Raw genomic sequence first — 22,992 nt, 5'->3', positions numbered from 1 at the left:
ATTTACCTGAATGCACATTTCAGTATTTGGCTAAAATATCACCTAATACCCAAGGGAATGTCTTAGAGCTATAGACTTATGAGATTATCAGGCTTAATTGGTAATTATTACTGTAGATCTCCCACAGTATTGAATATGGCTGGCTTATTTTAAACTTTTTAATCCATTATTAAGAGGAACTGCTGTTAAGTTACACTATAGAAAAATAATTAGTCTAAAGTTAAATCTTGGGTGGTTAGTTTAAAACTATTTAAGCCTCCTATTCATCACAAATCCTCTAGTATTTTTCCCAAATTCCTTTACATTTGTGCCAACACGTTCTATAGCATCTGGGCCAGACTTGTGCCCAGTCTAGCACCAGAGAAATCAGTGTGGCCATACTGGAGATTAATTTGATAATGTTTTATAATATTTCAGTCGTCTAAGTTGTTGGCCTCTTGGTAAGGACAGAGCCCTGTGCTGCTGAAGTCAATGGAAGCTCATTAAGTGCCTGATCTGGTTCTCACAGAGTCTTGTTTTTGTGGAAATAGCTGTCCCTGTTCCTTTGCTTTGTGTGACACCTTCCTCAGGTTTAATTATGACTATTTGCAAGATGAATTCTGAAAGGTCTTAAATTTTGTGCATGAGGTGTAAAGTAATAAAAATTGCACTGAGGTAGCATTTGCTGGTATTACTGCACACACACACACAGACACGCAAAAGAAAATGGATAGAAGTCTCAGAAATTAAGTAATTAAGTGAGTAGTAGAAATTTGAGAGTCCTTTCTGTTTGTAGTGCTTCCCCTGTACTGCGAGTACTCTGTGCACTTCAAGTGCTGTTCTAAGCATATTGGAGTGGAGAATAAAAGTATTTAACGTTTGACATTATTAATATGGGGAGAAGGAAGAAACCGTAGCATTGATTATAAATCTGATTTTGTGAGTAAATTTGAACAAGGAGACCGGTGCTTTAGTTGTTTCTCATCTGGAATTCCTACCTGAGGCATTGCATAAAGCTTGTTTCACAAGATAACTAGGAGTGACCCAACACTTCACGAGAAAAGCTCTATGAGGAAATGGTATGCTGTTTTATAAGCTTTTTGTTGTTTTTAATCCTGGACGTGGGCTGAAGTTCATCAGATAACTTCCATGCAACAGTGTAAACAACTACATATGACTTAAAGGCCTGAGAGTGTTTTTAAACTTGAGATCAATTGGCTTTTTTGAAAATAATTTGATATTGAGTCAAAATTGTAGATACACAGAATTTGCATGTGCAAAATCACAGAGATGTTGAATATTGTTGAATGATCTTTCATATTAACAGCACAATTTGGCAATGAGAGATCAGCCATTCTTAAACAAGGAATCCACGGAAGATAAAGAGCTAGGGATGCAAATATATTTAAAACAAACAAACAAAACGCCAAACAAACAACAAGGCAGGCTTCATTAGATCTGCTTTTCATGGGAGTAATTGTTTATTGTGCACAGCAATATTTCAGTGTAAAGGCAGGTTCTCCTGTGGTCCGCCAGTTCTGGGAAAGGAAGCGAACAGCAGCATAATATTGAATAAGGATGTAGCTTTTAATTCTCTGCTCTTCAGCAGCATTGTGTCACATGCTCAAGTTGAAGTTTCAGACTTCCTAATTGTGGTACAAAAGTCACAGATGTGCCAATATTTCTGCACTCTCTGTACCTCCTGGGCTAATACTAAGAAGTGCTTCAAGAATTACCTGGAATTACAAGGTATTGGAGGCACTGTTGTGAAAACATATCAATGTTTGGCTGCCATCAGTACTACTTTAGACAGACATTAAGAGCAAAATCACTACACTCACTGCTCATTAAAGCATGGCGTAATTGCCGTCCGCATTCCTTTTCTCCCTCTTAATGGGTGACATAACAGGGATCAAAATCTGAAAGTGATCTAGATTTGCAGCCTGTGATGAGAGGAAGTTGAATCTGGAAGTTCTCTGCTCTTCCATTTCTTTCATTTCTTCGATATTGCTTCCCGGGAGCATATAAATGGCATTATTTAATTTTAGGGAATAACCCCCCTACTTGGGTAGGTTAACAGGTAACTTTGAAAGCAGGCCAGCCTATCCAGCACAAAGGTTCTGTGCCCCAAAGAATGAATCAATACGTTTCTTAGGAGTCAAATGCGATGCCAAAATTCCAGATGAATAAAGATTGGTTTGTACTATGGAAAGATAAATGAAATGTAGGTTTCTAACCTAAAAAGACATGGCTGGACTTCCCTCTTTTTTTCCCCTTTACCCATGATCTCTAGCTAATGCTTGCTTTTTCTAGAGTTCATTGAAAAACAAACCAACCCAAGGTTTCTGGAATTGTGTCAGTATAAACAAGTAGTTTCTTCTGTCATTAGCCAATGCAACATCTTTCATCCTGCACAGGAAGAGCCCTGGTCTGGAGCTGACTGCTGAATCTGGTCTTTCCTGATTAATTGCCTTGATAAGCTTTTTCCTTAAGGTGTTTCAACACTTTTCGTAGCATGCAAAACCAACTGTTTGTACTCCAACTGCATAAAAAGCATTGCAAAGCTTGTGGGTTGTCTGGGGGTATCTGCCCCTGTCTCCCAGCAGCTAAGTCCGCTTTGGTGAACATGGGCATGAAACACATTCCCTGTGATCGTACTGCAAATTTGCAGTTAAGTTCAATGGAAGCAGATTGCAGGTTGAATACATGAAGAACAAGAAATAGTCAATGACTTTATAAGGGAGTGTGTTTTTCAGTAGACGGCAGAGAGAAAAAGGGGAAAGAGTGAAATTATGTGCTTTGTAAGTCTCCAAATTATGTAATTTACTTTTTAATATGAGAAATTTGCTCATAAGAAGGAATGAACTTAGTACACCAGCCCAAGACAGATGTGGCTGGCATTTTGGTATTAATAGTTCAGAGCTTACCATAATGTACATAAATCCAGTGTGAAAACAGATCTTAGAAATATATCTGCTTTGTTTTAACCTACCCTTGAAATTCCGAGAACTAGCGCATAGTCCTCCAGCACAAACTCTGCACTTGCCATTTTCCGAGCTTGCTGAACAACCTCTGCGGGCAGAACGGATACTTAAAACTGCCAAGAGGAAAGGTGCTACTGCTGCTGCACTCCATTGTCCTAAAATCAGACTTACGTGACTCTTGACTTTTCTCCTGAAGGGTGTTACTGTAAATACTGATCAATGATGCTTAAAGAAAAAAAATATCCATAGTGCTGTTTGTGGCCTTAATAATCAGGAGATAAACAAGACAAAGTCAGTGAAGAGTAACATCTCTTCTTAGGCCCAGAGATAACGTTGGAAGAAGTCATGAGAATAATGCTCAAAAATTTGGTAAGGGAGAGAATTTCTCAGGTCATTTGTCTAGTGAATATAATGTACCTTTTGTTACCCTGCCTATTTTTGCAAGAGCTTTTAATTTTCTCAAACTGCTACAAGTCTTTTATTTGAAAATGCCTCTATTGTATATTAATGAAGTTAAATTATCTACGTAACACAGGCTAAAGCTGAAACTCCCCCAGCATCATCTTTCTTAACTGTCATTGTCCAGTAAGAAAATAGGTCTGTAAGTGATACTATTCACCTGAACAAAAAGAAACTGTCACCATGGTACTTGTCAGCTGTGTGTAATCGTGATATCTGAGCTGGCCTTTGCAGCCAGGTACCAGATTACAGATAGTGGGATGGTGTCTATTTTCAGGCAGTTTTGAATTCTGAGTACAAGACCAGCAGGAGCAGAGAACACCTCAGAATGCAGCCATTCCCTACCCCAAATATTCGGAACTAGGTTTCATTCACAAGCATTTACTTCTTCTGTAACTACTACAACAATAACAATTACTTCTGCGTACAATTCACTTATGTAGTGTCATGTGAATAAATTAAATAATTGACTCCAGGAATCAACTTGTAAAAGGACTACTGACAGAAATGAAAGTACAGTCGTTACAAGTATTGTGTAAATGAAGCATATTCTATTAATATTTCTTGCATATGTGACATTACTTAAAGCCAAGGAACAACATGTACAAGTAGGTAGCAGCTACTGATATGACGAAGTGATTGTGTAAGTAGAATTGTCTTCTGTTTTAACGGCAAAAGGGAAGTCAATGTCACAAGTGCTTGCATTTAAAACAGTCACAGTTTTGTTAAGGTTACCACAGTGTTAAGAACTGAAGTTCACCTGGACTGCTTTTACTCTACACATCTGAGTGCCGAGTCAAACCCGTGATCTCATGGGAAGTACTTTTTAAGGAAAGAATTCAAATATATTTTTGAAAGACACTGTGTTAAGCCATACTTCTCATCTTTGTATGTCATTTCTGGTTTTTCATGGATAGACATTTTGTGTACCACAAATGTTTATGAATGGAAACAGATCAATTTAGACCCAAATATTTTGACAATGAAGTTATTATGCAAACGAAGTATTTACTTGGTGACTGAAAAATGCTACTAAGAATGTAGGAACTTGTTACTCTGGCATCTTTGTCCATGAACGCAAGAGCCTGTGTAGACATATGTTGACTGGAGAGAGAAAAGTGTGCCCATGAGATGTTTTGTGGGTAACTTCTAAAGGACCTGAAAAAGGTGACCAACAAAAAAAATCATACGCGTGTATTACATTGTTCAGAGTAATATGTGAATTTGCTGAGGGAGTCTATACCACTACTGCAAATTGTCCATAAATAACATTTTAAAGGCTCTTCCCCTGGAATTTGTGTTCTTTTTTCAATGGCCCACAGTGCTGCGGAGGTGATTCTGCTGGACTGATGGCAAACAATGCAGTGATCAGCCTCTGAAGAAAGAGGTTGTGCTAGAAAAAACAAGATATGACTGAAAGTTTTGCTGCAAAGACAGAATGAAAATAATATAGTTTGAATTCCAGCAAAATCCTGACATTTTGACAAGCTGAGTAAATGAGATTCTTACAGGTAATCCATCTTGTAAATCATGACAAAGTATGGAAGCTGCAAGACTCCCTTCTAAGTTGAGGAACAGCTGGAGCAGAACTGCTGGAGCATGGCAGGGCAGGCTGACAGCTTGCTGAAATTTAGACAGGACATGTAGAATATTTTAAGACTGGAATGCCACCTAGTTGCTTGAAGGCATATATAATCCTTCTGTCCTTGGGCTGGAGCTTTGTGTCGGGACTCCATAATTTTACCTTCTGGGCACGGCGATGTCTGAAAGGAAGGAAAATATATGTGATGAAAGCAAGATCAGTTTGTACAGATTCTTACAGGGATATATAATCATAGAAAGAGATGTTCCAGAAGTCATTTACAGTTTGGGAAAAACAAAACATAAGGGAGTTCAAGAAGATTTTACAAGACTTTGGTAAGTAGATTGCCAATTCATCACCAAATAATTTTCAGAAATCACTCTTAGATGTGATTTTACATGAATAAGTATAGAAAAGAGCTCGTAGTCTGTCAGTGTTAAATCAGTTGATTTATGGTTTTTGCTTTAAGAAACGAACCATCAATAAACAAGCAAACATGTCATTTAATCTTTGTGTAATAGTTAAATTGCTACATAGGAAGCCAGTTATTCTAAAATAATTATTCCTTCATGCACCAAAACACATTCTGATCATAAGATTATATCTGTCCTTCATGCAAATCTACTGATATATATTTGCCTCCAAAACTTACAGGAATGATTACAAACAAATGAGCAAAGAGTTGAGTCATCCTAATCTTATCAGCATTACTGCTCACATTACAAATTTGGAGGAATATACGCACATGCAAGTCTTCCAAGCAAGAACGATTTGTATGGAAGGACAAGAGAGGATATTGTTTGTACTTGCCTGTTACATATTCCTTGGGAATTACTTGAAGTAGCACCCAGCCCACAGACATACATGATTAGGACTTGTGTTATTTTTTTAATCGAGTATCATATTTTTATAAAAATTGAGCCCAGCTGACAAATGGGAACAAAGTTAAGATGAACAAGTATTTTTTCTTTGCTATCTAGGTTCTAAATTAAAAAAAATATGGAAAAAAAGGTTCGATTAGGAGGTTGGCCTCGCTGTTTCTGTCAAGACAAACTTCTGCCATGGCATATGTAAATAGAAAAACTACTGAGGTCAGACAGGTTCTCACTGAATTTTAGTCTTTGCTCTAATGAATTCCCCAAATGTTTTCATGCTAAATTAGGGCACCGTAGTGTTTTAAATGTTATGATTCTCTTAAAGGAAACTGTAAGACTCAAGAGATCCTGATGAGAAGAGTGTGGAATAGACAGGAAGACAATTATTAAGCCATATTTTTAGCCATGATCTGTCCTAATCTAACAGGCTCTTTACAGTAAGCCTGGCCTGGTGTGGCTGTTGTTAACTGTGGTTCTGCACTTTGGACTGGATCTTGTGTAAAATTAAGGAAACATTTCATTTTTATAGCATTTTATATTATTTATTTTGGACATCTCTAGGCAGCACTAGAACGAATTTCATTACGTGAGAACTACTCAAAGTCCTCCTTATAATGACTGTTCAAAGTTCCCTCTAAAGTCCAGAAAATAATTTTTAGGTACTTTGTTTTGTACAGCAATATCATGATTGTACAGTTGCATGTCTTCTACTAATAAGACATGTAACGGCACCAACACAATTAGAGTGCCAAATCTCTCCCTAGATTTATTGTGGTATAGACCAGAAATACCTCTTGTCAATACTGCTTTCCTTTCTTAAAATGTATATTCTTCAGTCAGGAATTCCATGTTGATATAGCATCCTCTTTAGGATCTAATACTCTAGATCTCTGTTGCTGATGGGGCTTTTCAGTTTTGTCATAAACTGGACAGTAAGGCAGCATGGAAACCACATTCTCCTTTGACTTTATGTAGTGTGCAAACCTACCAATCTCAATGGCGCCGTCTATGAAGTGCTGATTTGACCCAAGATCATTAAATAACTGGGAGCCCACTTGGATGAAAGAATCAAAATCCAAGCACAAACGCGTGAAGACGTGTGCTGGCATAGCTGTGGGATCTTGAAGCCTGCTGGGCTGAGATGTAGTGCAGCCCCTGTGTCTGATGAATTAATTGAGTATATCACCGTCTCTGAAATGCCGCAGATATTTAGGTGTTGTGGGGCATAACAGGTATCCGGGTAACACTACAGTAAGTTGTCTCTCTTGCTTCCTAAGCAGCAGAAAGTTACTGTCAGGCATTACCTCTGGAAAAGAAAATAGCTCTAAACTCTGCATGGATCTGAGTAGGTACTGAACACGATTTTTTACAGCATACAAATGTTATGTCTGCAAGCAGGCACATGTTTCTGTTCCATGCACTGCATATGGCTTAAAACAAAGATTTAATTACCTAATGCAAGTAAATGTTCAGTGCTTGCAAGTTGCTGCACATTTTCCTACCTAATGACTCAGAATGAGAAGTCATATTTTTGTAGAGCAGGGTAACAAAATCAGTTAAAGGTTTTTAGTTCAGATGACCTATTAAACTTTGTCTCTGCTTCCCCCCACTCCTTCCCCAAAAGGCTCCATATGTTGGCTGTAGACACCAGATGTGATAAAGATATTTTTATCCTTTATGTAAAATAGAGAACCTGGTTATTTTATGGCAGCTGTTATAAACAGATTTTTTGCAGATAATTTTCCAATCTGGTTCCATGTATAAGAATAAGAAGGGAATGGAACTAGCTTGAACAAAAAGCTTGAAAGAACAATTCATACATATGGAAGTAAGGCCCCTTCTCTTAAAACACTGCCCTTTATTCAATAGGCCCTTGACTCCCTCAACTCCCTTGTACTTGAAATTCCTCCTCAAAATGCACGTCTTTGGAGAGATCAATAATCTTTTGCGTCACCAAATGTGTATGACTGACTGCTACGTTGCTTTTGCTGTGTTTTCTTTTAAAGCTCGAGAGTCAGTTTAAAAAGATCTAGAGTGAACAAAAATATATTATTCCTGATGAGCAGAGTTAATGTGGAGGTCTAACATGCGTCACCCTTTTTTTCATTATGTGCTCCAAGTTTATTGAGAAGTAGCAGAAATACAATTTAAAAAAAAAAAAGAACACATTCAAACTTTATCAGACTGAGACAAAACTGAGGCAATTTTTTTTGAGAGTGCGTGCTACAAAATGGCAATGTTTATTTTACGAAATTTGTTTTCCAATGTTTTGATTCTAATTGTACACTCTGTGAAGAAACGGGATTGCATCAAAGAAATAGTTGACTTCACGAGTCACTGCTTCTAATGGAAATAAACAACCCACAAGGCTCCACATACTGATTTACTGCTTAGCTTAGAGTGCTAACGTTATGCAATCCCTTTGCTGATATCAGGAATGAGGTGAGAAGCTGTTGACTATTTCCAAGCTTGCCCTGAATCGTGGGTGAAAAACAGAGAAGTTCTAGATTCACTTTAGTCTCTCCTCAGCATACCTTTCTCTTGCTTCTTTTGGACCTCTGTGGTGAAAACGGAGTTGGTACAGAACAACTGCACTGTCTGGGAAGTTCTGTTCTACTGATCACACTCCACCGAGATCATCGCTGGGTTTTTCTTACTGAAAGACACAAAGCAGTTGCAACACGGGAGAAAATGAGAGTCCTTTCATTGAGATTTGTTTTTAAAGATAGTGTGACATACTGTTATGTAAAGGCAGCTTTAATGTTTGCAAAGGCATTTCTGAGCTCTTGTAGTCAAAGTCAGCTTCCTGACAATGGGCTTGCTTTTCTTAGCTACCTGTTTTGAAGCCTTTGGAAGTATTCCACTTATCCCCAGGGTATTGCTAGTTGACCATAGCTTTATATACAGAGAGCAAATATATCTGTTTCTGCTTTGCTTTCAAAAAAGAATGTTTGAAAGCTTACAAAGAACTAGTTTAAACAGAACTATTTCCGATGACAAATAAAAGACCAACTGCTGCATCGGTAAATTCAGTCAGGCATTTGCACACCTGTAGCTACAGGAAAGGTTTCCCGTAGTGTTTTTTCTAAAGCCTTCACAGAACAAGGAACATTTGACTCTTCACTTGGATACTCTCTCTGCAGTAAGTCTAATTTTAGGACTCATTATTGTAAATATAACACGACAGGTTATATTTTTTCCTTAGATTGTAATTAACCAAAATATGTTTCCAACTTTGCTGAAATCATTAATTTTACTTAGATGTCCATCCTTCTGAAACAAACGAAGCATTTTATTGAGCACCCCTGACAATGCCACTGAACCTGGATGTCATTCAGAGGTGCCGTGCTTGGGGACATGAGTGAACAAGGCACCAGGATTCCCCGTTGAGCTTCTTGCCATGGTGTGCAAGGCCAGCGTGTCCGGGGCCAAGAAAAGGTTGATGAGGAGCCCGGCAGCTTGGGGAGGTCTCCAATAGTGAGGGCGTAAAGGAAGACGTGAGGGAAGAGTTGCACTCTGTAGGAGTACACAACCTGGAGCATTGAAATCCATGTGGGAGGAAGAACATGCAGTCTGAGGTAGAGAGATGGAAGCTCCAACGTAAATTTGCTGGGAGTGCTATGAAACTGCACCTGGAAAACTTTAGACTTGTCAGCCTAGCAGAGAGATGAATGAGGTAGTAGTGCAAGGAATCTGTGATACAAATCCCTAAAACAAGGAGCAGCATGGAGACAGTTAAGAGAGAATGATAATTCATGGATAATTAACGCAGAAGTCACGGGACGTCAAATGGGAACACCACACAGAAGGCTCAAAACCTACTGAGGTGATTTTCACACAGCATGAAGTTAAGCTGTGGAACTACATCAAGCTGTAGTTGCCAAAACCCTACATGGATTAAGGAAGCGAGTGGATTTTTCTTCCATTAATTTGTCTATCGAGAGCAGGAATAGACTACTTGTAGCTAGAAGTCATTATCTCCCCAGGAGATGAGCAGCCACCGTTGGAAACACCCCACTGTGCCAGCTCGCCCGCGTTCTGACCCGCCGTGGCCGTTCCAGTGCTCCAGCCGCTGACACACAAGACCGGCTTTCTTACCCACCAGCAGGATACATCATGGTAAATCCAAGCTCAATTAATTCAAAACTTAAGACTACAGGATGTGTAAAATAGTTGGAACAAATTACACATGTATTCTCTTACACATTTACTGTTTATGAGAAAGATTTAGAAAACTGGCTAATACATCAGTGGTTTTGTTGGGAAAAAAAAACGTAGCAAGTTTGTTTGCATAACCTTTCCTAAATAGAGGGAGGTTAGATCAAAAAAATATTTAGTCTGCATAAAGGAGATGTGCCTTGGTGCATCTTGCACAATCCAGGCCCTCTCATCGGCGTTGATCTGACATTAGGCAAAACAATGGGGTTTGAAACAAATTGGAACTAAGTGAGAGTAATAACAGACTGCCCTAAATTTCATATAGCCCAAGAAAAGCAAAAACCACACGGTGACTCAGTTCAGCCTCCTTCCAAGGAAGTGATGCACTTTTTGCTTCTCTAAGAATGAGAACTATTACATAGAACCTCCACATCGTCTATGCAGTTGTTGACAGAAAATTTGAACCTCCTGCAAAGTGTTGTCTTTTATAGGAGCAAACTTTTACCCAATATAGCTATGGCTTGTTTTGTCATTTTGCTTTTTTTCACACTCTGTCTCACTCCACATGGGATGGGGGAGGATAGTGCTGGACTCTGCTCAGCATAGATGGAACGCAGAATGTTTCCTCTTCTTTGTATGTTGTTAGGAAGTGGCTCTGTGTCTTGTCAAACGTTAGTTATTTTGTGCTAGTTCTCTTCTGAAGAAGCCTCAGACTCCTAAACATGTAAAACCATCCATCTGGCAAACTCTGGCATGAATCACAGGGATATTTGTGGCCTCTGGCTTTTTGAACTGCGCTGAGTAATCCCAGTTGCTCTCATCAGTGCTGCTGCTGAAACCCATGTATTGTGTTCCGAGTAAAGACCATAGGGTCTCCAACTCAGCGTGGTGGTCTGCAGATGCTCAGGAGGCAAAAGTCGGCAACGAACTGTGCTCTGTAGTCCAGCCTCAAAGATCTGGACTAGCGGCGGTGCTTCCAGTTGGAGCCTGCTAACAGCAGCAGGGAGACTGTGCTTGGGGAGGCTGGGGCTGCTGCTCGAAGTGGTTTCTGCCATGTGCCCACGTCTGACTGTCCCTCGGCTTTTGTAAGCCTCACTGGGAAACTAACCCAAACAGAGCACAGCGGCACGGCAGCCTCAGAGCTCCGCCTGGCCCACGGCTGCAGCCCGCTCTGCCGCCACATCCCCCTCCTCCGTCAGGGGCAAACCCCGTGGCCGAGGGCGCGTGTGTCCCCGGCCCGGCCGAGGGGCAGCGCCGAGGCCCGTGGGGCCCGTCCCCGCGTCCCCGTCCCCGCGTCCCCGTCCCCGCGTCCCCGTCCCCGCGTCCCCGTCCCCGCGTCCCCGTCCCCGCGTCCCCGTCCCCGCGTCCCCCCGGGCCCACCCCCGCCCCTTCCTCCGCGCGGCGCGTCACGGAGGCGGCGGCGGGAGGATTGGCCGGCGGAGCCGGCAGAACGGGGGCTCGCTCCGCCCCCCCGCTCTGCTCTCCTCTCCCCTCCCCTCCTCCCCCGCGCTCTCAGCCATTTTAGCGGCCGGTACAGCCGCGGGCTCCGTTTTTCCGCCGGGAGCGGGCGGGGTGAGTGCGCGCTGGGCGCTGCATAACGGTCGGGGCGCGGCCGGTGCGGGCCGGGAAGAGCGGCGAGGGAAGGGGCGGGCGGGGACGGGGCAGGTTCCCCCCTTGCCCCTCGGCAGCATCTGGGATGAGGTGAGATGAGGGGCGGGAGGGTCGCGGGGGCCCCTCCACGGGGCAGCGAGTGGGGCCGGCGCTCCGCTCCGGAGCCTCCTCCGCCCCCGGCGGGGGTGGGACCGCGGCTGCCGCCCGCCTGGGCGGGGGAGCCGGGTCAGCTGAGGGAAGGCGCGGGGGGTTACGTGGGGTCAGGTCCGTCCCGGCCTCCGTGGAGCCACGGGCCTGGGCCCGGAGGATGCGCCGGAGCCCGGCCCCCCGGCAGGCCCTGGGCAGGAGCCGGTGGCGGGCACTGCGAGGGCTGCCTGGAAATGCGGAGTGTGGGGCCCGGGCTGGCTACCGACGATAAAGCTGCGCAGGAGCGGCCGTTCTCTGCGCGGAGGCTGCTCCCCGCGCCGGGCGCTCCCCGCCCGCCGGAGCATCTTCGGCAGCCGCCGTGAGCCGGTAGCGCGGCACGGCCGCCTCCTCCCGCTCGCCCGCAGCCTCTGGTCAGCCCGTGGCCGGCAGCAGGATGCTCTGCCCGGCCGCGGCCCCGCGGGAGGTGCTCGCTCCTTGCCCTGCGTTAGCGGCGGCCCCGGCCGTGCTGTGCGGTGCCGGGAACACGCTGTGCTCCCCGGGCCGCCCAGCGCATCCCCAGCGCTCTGTCCGCCCCCGGAGCCCCCCGCCCCCTCCGAGATGCAGAGAAGGAGGTTGGGCTCAGGATATGGTCTGATGCTGATGTAGCACACGCAGGAAAATGTGATTCATTGCTCAACACTACGCGCAAGGCATATTTTTCTATTTCACGTCATAAGAGCACCAGCTAAAGTGAAGCGAGAAGCTGGTAGGATGTTTTTGTTGGCCTAAGATAAGTGCCACTTGGTGGTGTTCTAAAATATCTTTGTAGGCTTTGTGGATTTTTTGAGGCTTATTTGAAAAGCAAATGTGTGTGCAGTGCACACCTCCCCAGTGTCAGCTCCTCTGGTGCTACTCTTGTACCTGATGCTTAAATGAAATACTTAGAGCAACTCTTGAACTATTTTGTAATATACCCCATTCTAACAATTGTTCCATATTTTGTTGGTTTTTTTCAATGAGGATGCGCAATAAATACAGGCGGAGGTTACAGAGAAATTTGATGTAAATTAAGGATTGCTTCATCTAAAATAAATGGGCAGCTGTAGTCCCTGATGGTTGTAAAAGATGATTGTCAGGTTAAAGATAATAGCTGCCCTTATTTCATTGCTCTTTTAATCTTGAACTGTTGTAGCATAAAAATAGGACATGCTTTGTCGTTTATTGTTATAGACAAACTTGCATGTATAGCCTCGCCAATTTGAAGTACAAAAATTAGCAAATGAAGCTACAAATAGGAATTGGAAACATATTACTTTTTTCCTTTTAATGAGGTTCTGCTTTTTGAATTTTTGGGATTCGTCATCTCAGACCAACCACAATGATTAAAGAACACGTTTTTGTTTTGGTTTGGTTTTTTTCTTTTCTAAGATGTGAAAATATTAACATTTAAAAAAATAAATCCCCAAACCAATCTTTTATCCCAAACAAGAGACAGAATTAGCAATGTTCTACAGTTTCAGAAAGATTTTTCTTTTTCTTCTGCTCTTCATGCATGGATACAAAATTTGCATTTTAATGCAGTTTTACAGAAGCCTTAAGTATTTCCACATGAAAGTTATTTTAGAAGGCATTGTATTTTTAACTTGCCTCTCATTTCCATTTGCCAGTTCCCCTTCATTGTTGTCTTAAACTACAGAACTGTATAAACTTGCAATAGACAACTTCCTCTCCCTGTGGCAATGGTTTCATGAGGTGTTAATTATTTGGCTGTTTGCATCTCATGCAAACTTTACTCATGTATTACCTGTATATGTAACATATAGTGTGCAAGTGCCAGCGTTGCCCATTGTCTGCTGATTGAATAATATAATGCTTATCAGCAGCTGTACATTTTCAGCATAATAAATTACCGGTGTTCTGTGGATGGCACCTTTTTCTAACATGAGGATTATGCTTCAGCCCTTTTATAAAACTAGAGAAACCATTCTTGAACACATCGCTAAGGCAAGGCATTAGATACAAATATATTCAAAGTGATGTTAAGATATGTATCTAGTAAAATAGATGCAGCCTATTAGACTGTTTTAAATGAAGTTAATACCCAAATGAAATATTAAACAGTAGCCTAAGCCAAGTAAACATGCAAAACCTGTTGAAGTTAATGATTAATAAACAGAGTTAGGTAGTTAACATGGCAAATGAATGAATGCTTGTTTATAAGAAAACTGTTCTTAATAAGGAATTACTTAAGCTAAGACAGAGTTGGAGTTAAATATTAAGGGAAATCTGCATTGTATATGCAAAAAAGCGTGTGGTCACTGTGCTTCAGGACATTGATTTTTCTCCGGAGACGAGGAAGTGTCATGGCAGAAGACAAGCCATTTCCCGAGAAACAAATTGTACAGTTTTGTTCCATTTGTTCATGTATTGGATCGTTATTTGGATGGTGCGGTGTCATCCACCGCTTTTGTGGAAGGCACATCTTTAAAGCTGGCCACGCTGTTTAATTTTCCGGTGTTGTACAGCGGCCAGGCAGTGAGTGCTTTGGTGTCCCTCTTGCTTTCAGAGTCACCTCCTCCCTGGAGCTGGGACCTCTGTCTGTCACCCTTCCATGGGGAAGGTGCTTGGTGGGACAGGCCAGCTGTACAGAGGGGCCCAAGGAAACCTTAAGAGATTATTCCTCCTGTGCTGGTAGAGCTGTGCTTTGCAGTGGGTAGGCGTTAGTAACATTTTGGTATTGCTTTCATTTTGTTTCCTGCTTTTTTTTTTTCAGTTGGGAGGTGGGGGAGGGTAATTAGGTTGTCCATAATCTGTTGGCAGGTGTAGTAGCTGCATGTTTCCTCAAACTCTTGAGCTCGGTAGATAGGCACATACTAGTGCTGTGTTCAGCTTTCGTCTTTATTTATTCTGTAGCCACTCGCTCACACTCAAAGCCCAGGCTGGAAGGGCTGTGAGAGGTTTCTGTAAAGGTCTCTGCAGACAAAGCCACCCAGGGCCAAGGTTCTTCTCACAGGCTGCTCTCCGTGGTGTGTGTCGTGGACAGGGAGAGCCTTCCTTTAATCCTGGATGCGCTGGAACAGCAACAAGTCTTTGCTTGTTCTAGACGAACGTGAACTAAGGGATGCTGTATGGAATAAGCCTTGCGCTTGCAAAGGGGAACGCTTCTGGCCGGTTGCCAGAACAGCTTGGGAGATGTGGTTTCGGTTTTCTTTTCTGCAGCAGGCAACTAGTGTGATCCACATTGAGCTGCTTGGCCGAGATCAGCAAAAAGAGTTGGACAGAACTTGAATAAACTACAGTAGGTCTGCTTGCCCTGCCCCCCTTCTTCTTAGTGCTATCGATTCCTATCTAATACTTCATACAAAGTGTACTTGTAATCAAGATACAGCTTTAATAATGTGCCAGGTGTGCATAACTTTTTTTTTACCTGACCAAGTGCATGATACAGAGATTAGGAATGAGAGGTGTGGGTGGAAATTCCTTATGCTGCTGTTGCTGTTCCTAGGTAGGAACCTTGCTACTATTCAGGCTGTCAGGCTGCTTTGGACTCATAGTAGCTTCTGAGTCAGGACTAAACTTGGTGCTGGCTTGTATTTGATCTTCTGTGGAGGTTAGATATTATATCTAGTGTGATATAATGTGTGAGTGTGAGTGAGCAAGGCATGTTGGTACAATTGTCTGGAGAGTTATTTTACATTTTAAGATGATCCCAAATATAGGAGAAAACTCAGAAGGCACAGTAAGGAAATAAATAGCACAAGCAGTCTTGGGAAATGGAGGAGCAGAAGGAGTAAGGAAAGGTAATTGTGAGCATGGGCAGGGAGGGGTGTGAAGTGTTTTCCTTTAGCCGACATGTTGCCAGAATGTCAATTTGTATAATAGATGATTTTTAAAGTTTGTTGCTGATGGTGGAAGTGAGGTTGGAGCTAATGCCACAGCATCAGAAAGTCACTGTGCATTGTATTTGCTTTGCTTTTGGATTAATAAGTGTGTAATGCAAAGAACATGAGGAATTGTTTGTCTCTTTCTTTGCTTCAGATAGAGCCAAGCACCTGGACTTCCCATTGAAATCAGAGTACTGGTCACCTCAGTAAAGTGCTTTGCAAGGAATCCTAGTTATTGAGAAAATTTTTTTTTTCTCTATTGAAATTTTGCACATTTTTTGTAGTACAGTTAATGCTAAATCGATGGATATTGTGTGGCTGGGAGTTCACTGGGCTTCAAGGTGAGATATCTTTATCTCCAAGGTAGAGATAAAGTGATCCACCAATTATCACAGATTTAAGAGTCTCGGATTTAAAGTGATCCAAGGTGGATCCTTGGTAATAACTTTAAATCCGAGACTTGTAAATCTGCTGTACTTGAATACCACTGTTGTTCAGTGAGGACAAAACTACTGAACTAGGATTTCCTTCCATGTATATTGATGTCACTATTGATTCCCTAGAGAATGTTACTGCTTCATCAGTTGAGTATGTTTTTCTAAAAGCATACTTGTAACTTGCCTTTTAGACAATAGATTTATATATCTTTTAAAATTCTTATTATAAATTCATTGGTTTTACTTGAAACTGTGTGATGCTGCAGCTCATCTCATGGTTTTTACTTATTACTTTTGTTAGTGTGCAGGGGAAATGCCTGTATTTCCATACACTGATAGTTGCGAATGTTTTATAGCACAGGTGTGTAACAGCAGTTAGAATCTTAATGTCTATATCAATTTGAAAAATATCTAGGTATGCTTGAAAGCCTGTGAAGTTAGAAACAAGTTGATATGACAAGGACAGACTTAAAATAGCACATTACATTCCAGTACTTTGGTCTTAAAATTTGTACTAATTAAAGAGACTTTTAAATTATTGTTTTAATAATTCCGAAGTGGTATTCTGTTTTCTCTCTCCTTACTATAGAAAATCAGATCGTGAGTGATACCAGTACAATTACAGAAATGCTTGTGTTCAGAGGATTTATTTTTAAAATTGTTTAGATTTATAAGAAATGTATAATTTATTTTAAAAATATCTGTTAATGACATGTTTAGCCTACCTCATTGTGCTTTTGGTCTAGTATAAGCATGGCCATCATGAAAAATTTTTTCTGAACATCTAGCTAATGGTTATGTTTTGCAAAATTACTTGTTAGATCCGTACAGCAGACCTGTTTGGGGATTTTCTAGCTATTTTTAGATACTGTGCAACCCATTTTAAAGTGAAACTAGTATTAGTCCAGTGTGCTCTGATCCTTGTTCTACTTAGCTAGGTGCTTTAACTAACTGTATAACATTTTAAATTTAAATAACGCTTAATAAAGGTGACTTATTGTGGGAGACATGACAGTACCTTCAAGTAACATGAAAGAATGGTTACTGTGTTTTTTTGCTTGGTGGTTTTTTTTTTCCTAAACCACTGTTCTGTGCATTGTAAGATACAGGACATGCATTCTGAGCCGCATCTTCGCTGAGGTTTTCCTCTGTACGTGCAATTACTCATTTTCAACTCTAGCTCCTGCAGTTAGGTGTCTAGTTTATAAAACCGCTTATTTGTGTGCTTGCTGTGTAACTTTACAAAAGTAACTTGAGTAATAATAGTCCTTGTAGGTGAGATTCGTACTGAATCTTGTCGTTGCATGGCAGCGCAGGAGCTGACGGTGTGCAAGGCTGGGCTCTGCGCAGTGATGCCCATTGGCACACATGCGGTTTTACATCTCCGGGCTACAACATTGGGGTTATTGGGGATAGAGCCCTCCAAAACTCCTTCGTTTCCATGCGGAAAATGTTGACCCTTAAACAATACGACTCCAAACAAATATCAAAGCGTGCAAGAGCTGCTGCTTTCTTCCTATTTGCTTCCATTCCCAGATAGTTGTATTTTTAGCCGTGCCCCTGCCCACCAGAGCCTTCACACTTCTGCAACTGTTACATTCCTCATGCACCTTCTACTTGGCTCCACTGTCGGAAACGGAGAGTAGCCCATAAATTGGCAGAATAACTGTCCTCCTTGGTAACTGAGCCTTAAGCCTTTTTAATGGCCTTGTTTCCACAAATCCTGCTCATTGGAGCAGAAAAATATTAGCATAGAGGGGAACTGAATAAATTATTAAGAATGTGATACCGCAAAGAAATTCTGTTCGGTGTTGGTACTCGTTATGTGAGTGTTTGCTTTGTATTTCTCAATTCAGTTTCTTGGAAAAGAAATATAAATCAAATTAATGGTTTCTGCAGAGCGCACATGTGCCCTAAGGCACTTCTCTTATGGCTACTGGAAAATCTTTGTTACGTATCACAGTAAGAACAGGCTTAACACCTCTGTTTGGTTTTCTCAAAGTCTGCTACTGAAAGTGAATTTTTCTTAATATCCATCAGTTGCACAAATGCTTTTAGAGACAGAAATGCTGCAGTACTGATATATCCTATAGCTTTTCCAGGGATTATTTCCCATGTTTCTTGCTGTGGAACCCCAAGCTCTCGACAGCTGTACGGCCGCGGGGCCAAGCTCATGCTTGTCGTGTGGGGAGAGCCGGCTCTTCATTCCATCGTGTCTCTGCTCCCACAGCATCAACTGGACACAACTCTTGATGCGCGTCCTGAAATTTTTCATATCGGCCACTCTACTGTAATGTTAACTACGTTCCTTGGCTCAGGGTACCATGTACTTGATGAGCCTGAAACTAAAGTCAGCCACTTGCTGGTCTCTTCAAGAAAAAACTCAAAAAAAACTCAGAAAAAGTGTGCTGTGCTTCTGGAAACTGAGCAGCCGAGCTGTTCATTCTACATCCAGCTTACTGGGGTCAATAGCAAGCTTCATATACAATGGTATGTGCTAGAATAAGAAGCTTCCAAAATAAAAGATAATTTATTTTTGTGTTTATGTAATGATTGCTTATCTGGCTACAAGTCTGGTTTGATATTGTAAATAAATTACTATTTTGTAAATTTTATTATGTGCATTTCTGTACACTAAAAACCACCAGTACAGCTTGCACCAAGAAAGTCTATTAGGAAAGTTGTGTTTAAAGAAACAGACAGCAAATAATGAGGGTTCAGCCAATGCTCTGCACTGTGGGTTTCTCACACTTGGTGAAATATGAAGAGTGCTCATTCTCTGTCAAGTTAGGCTACATTTGAGCAGGTACTACAAAACACCCCATCTAACTTCATACAGTGGTGCAGTTCACGGTGCTGTATGTATTTATGGCAGGTGGCACATATACAGCTGGATGAGTGTTTCCACATTTAAATGAGCGCTGCCTTCAGCATCCTGTTGGGTGAGGCTGGTGGTGAGACCACCCGGAGCTTGTGCTGCGATACCTGCTGATAGGAGGGTGCAAGTATCTTGCTGGAAAAAACAGCAAGCTGGTGTAGCTGGTCAGATTTACTGAAACACTTCACGTTGCCTAAGCAATCCGTCAGGTGCTTTGTTCTTTCCTCTCTAGTAGTTATACATGCAATGATTTTTGAAAATGTCTTACAATGTTCAGTGTATCTAAAGTACATGATAAGTAGAATACACAGTGAGTCATTCTCAGCAAATGTTTTGTCTTGGAAGCTAGAGGAGTTGAGCTGCCTGGGAACTGTCACTACTCCAAATATGCTGGTGAAGTTTGAGGAGCTGGAAACTGCATATCGCTGCACAGTGCATGTTGGCTCATAGAGGAAAAAAAAAATTATGAATGAAGGCATTCGTTTCATAGCTTAAACTGTCAGCTTGGTAGTCAGCTGCTGTCCCCTGTACCCCACCGCCACTTGGGATTAGGAAGAATACTAACTCCTGACCTTCAATAAATATCAAACTATGCATAGGAAAGTATTTTGGAATTTATAAAATTAATCTGTAATAAAATTTTAATAAGACATTTCAGTGTTTGGGAATGGGGTTGGGGCTTTTTTGTGGCTTTCAATAAAGATTAGGTTAGTTAGCACGCTACAGCTGCTGGTTGCTTTTTTTCTAATACCGCAGTTCCATGAACACACGGAGCTCACAGGCTGGAGCCAGCACTGCTCCCTCCGGCTCTGGCACAAGGGAGGGGACACACTGGGACAGCCACAAATGGGTGGAGGCGACTTCTTTCAGCAGCAGCTCTGGTTTGTGCCTGTTTAAAGTTCTTGCAAAGCTCCAGCGCGAAGGTGCAAGTATTCCCATGTCAGCTGAACTCAGCCGAGGTGACGGCTTCGTCCCCCGTGCTGGCACTTCTGTGACTGAGTGGGGAGCCACGTCACACAACTGCTGTGACTTAAAGGTTATGGGGAGTTGGCTGCCTGCAAAGTCTGCAGCCCGAGAGAACGGTCCAACTGGGATCACGGCAGCCTGGGTTCAGATTGAGCTGGCAAACCAGCAGGCTTGTTGCACTGTTTTCACTTCTTTGTTGGCGTCTCCATTAAACAGAGTTCATATTTCTGTCAATTCAATAAAGTAATTTGCTGAATTTGTGTTATACCTTAAAATTTGCTCTAAGTACTAACCTCTCTAACGTCTTTTCCGTTCTTAGTATGACACTTTTTGGTTTTGTGCACAATGAAAATATACATACTAAAAGAATCACAATAATATACAAGTAAGGTGTAGTTTTACAATATCTTCCATAGCTTTGAATGTTACATAGAGGAGTTGAGGCAGTAAATCTGCAGCTAGTGCGAATGTCAAATAACAGCAAAGCGATACAGCAATAGAAAAGAAAAACGAAAAAGAAGCAGGAGATCCTGGTTTGTGATGTCTGTGGTCTTTTGCACTAGATGCAGAAGTAAGGATGGAGTAGTTTCTGTCTGTCCATAGTAGCCCATTAGTTTGTCATTTTGCACATTACTTTCCATGAAGACAGCTGTATGTACAGCTGATTCATACTGTGTATTTACACAGTATAATTTAATACTGAATTTAAGATAGCCTTGGTTTTGTGCCTTTGTTAGACAGATGTGTTTAATTTTCATCATGAAAATGGATTGTTTATTTCATAAGCATGCAAATAGTTTTGCATTTTTATGAGCTCCTCTGTTGAAACAACTTGGTCAAAAGTTCACCATAAGGAAGAGGAAAAACTGGAAGGTGAAACTAAGCCTGTTCTTCAGTAAAAAGCAGGATGAGAAGGCAGGAGATGGAACAGGGATTGGAGCAAGGTGCTGCCTTGGAAAATCATTAAAGAGCATCCTGCTTGTATGAGTGTGCTACTTTTTGACATTCCGGGATTGCCAGTTTTCGGTCTGTCTTGTTCATGAATCAGGCATCATCCTTGCTGTTCATGTTCATATGAGGAGCTGTACAGGCATTTCAGTATTTCACTGAAGCTTGGTCTTTCAAGCATATTTTTCTTGCATGCCCTTAAATAACAATACCGCTGCAGTGTAGATTACAGTTCCATAAAACCTGACGGAAAAAGAGAGCCTGCTAAACACTCTGCCAAATTCAGTCTAACATAACTGAAGATAAAAACTTGTTCTAGCAGTGAGCTGAGTTTGGGTTATTTGAATGCTCAAAGGTGGTTTGATGAATGATAATGACGTGCACAGAATGACAGAAATGTTAGACTCTTTCCAGATGACGTTACCTAATGGAAAAGATCAGAGGGTGACCAGCTTTTAGTCTTCCTCTCCACATTCCCCAGTGTAAAAATATTGCAATTAATGACCTACACCCAGTTAAAAAGTTATTGGTGTTTGGAAAGTAATCCTTGTTAAAATTCTGGACCAAATCAGTCTGGTGGCAGGAGGCGCCGGGCCCAACTGCGCACGGTGCTTTCACCGCAGCTGCCTCATCATTGCTGGAATAGATGCATGAAAATAAGATAAAAACGTAGCTCGTGTGTATGCCAGGACTACTTTATGCCTAAAATATCAAGTTTTAGGATGCCACCAACTGTTTTGACTCTCGTTTTCCCACCTTTCTGGATTGTGGTCTGTGCACAGACATTGCATGCACATGTGAAGGGGGGTGCGATCTTATTCTCTGAAAGGCCGTGGTGGGGAGGGTTTCTGTTGGGTGTTTCTCTGAGGTAATTTCATCTGTGTTCCTCAGACAGACAAAACAGTTCAATACAAAAAGCCGAAAATGGAAAATATTTCTGTAACTTGGATAGCATTGTGTAGGTTTGTCTTTAAGAGAGGTAAGCTTTGAATATTGGGTTGCCGAAGCTTTAAAGTTGAGGCTATTACAAGCAGTATAATGGCAAAATGCTGATTTTAACCAAGAGTAGATTTTAAAACTTTTTGTCAGGTGCAGTGTTTGGCAGCGTGTTGCGTTATTCAAACATCTGAAGGCACTCAGAACACAGAAGTCAGGGGGAAATTGAGAATGATAATGTAACGAGTTTCTAGTGATATCTCCTGACCTAAAGTAAAGTACATGGTCAGCCTGTTCCATGTTTTCAAGTAGCAGGTAGTATTTTGCAATTGTACAAATGGTATTGACAACAAACAGCTGACGAAGCTCATGTTACCAATCCAGGAAAATGTTGGACTGAATAGTCTGTTTAGATATGTTTATAACCTAAGAGATGCCTAGAATTTTCACTATTTAATGTTTTTCCTTTTTAGATTTTTCATGAAGCACTTGAATTGCTGGATTTTTCCTGGAAGCATTTGAATTGCAGTTGCATTAAAGGTAAAGAGTGACTTGGTTTTTTTTGTGCTAGTGGGCAATAAGGTTGGCAATAACTAGGGAGTGGGCACTTAAATAACCTGTACTAAACCCTTCCAGCGGGTGACTTTGGCCTACCATCACTGTAACGATCAGTCCAAACACTGCTAGACTCGGAGTGGAGACTGTATTTTTTAAGGTGAAAATGGAAACTTTTTCGGACAATGTTAGCTTTTTGAGTATCACTGCGTTTGTTAACAAATTTAATTATATAATTTTTTATTGCTAACCAGAAGTTGTTGTTGTGATGTGCAGTGTCATGCTAAGGATTTTTCTGTCCCTTTTTTCAAAGGAAAAAAGTTTCTAAAAATAAGTTGAAATAATGGTCAACAGCGTCAGTTTCCTCTTCATACTTCCTTCCAAATTTAAGTCTAAGACCACTTTAGTGTCTGTTTAGTCTGGTGCTGTACAAACAGTTTCTTTCTCCTGCAGTTGCTACTGTGACTCTTGCTTATTCACATTAAAGGTGATCTAGTTACCTAAATGTCAAGTCACACCGTCAAGCCACTTGAGTTTTAGCCGTGTGGTTTGCTGCAAATAGTCACGCGTACTTTATTTCATGTTTTCTGAGCTAGCAGGGCTTGAACAAATTC

General features: G+C 41.6%; 1 protein-coding gene across 6 annotated transcripts in view; it reads left to right on the top strand.

Moving 5' to 3' along the window:
- Positions 1–22,992, top strand: part of ACSL4 (acyl-CoA synthetase long chain family member 4) — a 60,242-nt gene that overhangs the window by 12,406 nt on the left and 24,844 nt on the right. For 3 of the 6 annotated variants that reach the window (XM_065643060.1, XM_065643055.1, XM_065643058.1), the window contains exons 1-2: positions 11,549–11,738; positions 22,297–22,363. The gene's annotated coding sequence lies outside the window, so the exon portion shown is untranslated. Of the gene's footprint in view, positions 1–11,532; positions 11,739–22,296; positions 22,364–22,992 lie in introns of those variants that run through there. The other 3 variants (XM_065643056.1, XM_065643059.1, XM_065643057.1) reach the window with 2 other exon arrangements.

The sequence above is a fragment of the Caloenas nicobarica genome, chromosome 12 (assembly GCF_036013445.1).
Source record: "Caloenas nicobarica isolate bCalNic1 chromosome 12, bCalNic1.hap1, whole genome shotgun sequence".
Classification (NCBI taxonomy): domain Eukaryota; kingdom Metazoa; phylum Chordata; class Aves; order Columbiformes; family Columbidae; genus Caloenas; species Caloenas nicobarica.
This window is presented reverse-complemented; position numbering and strand designations above follow the sequence as displayed.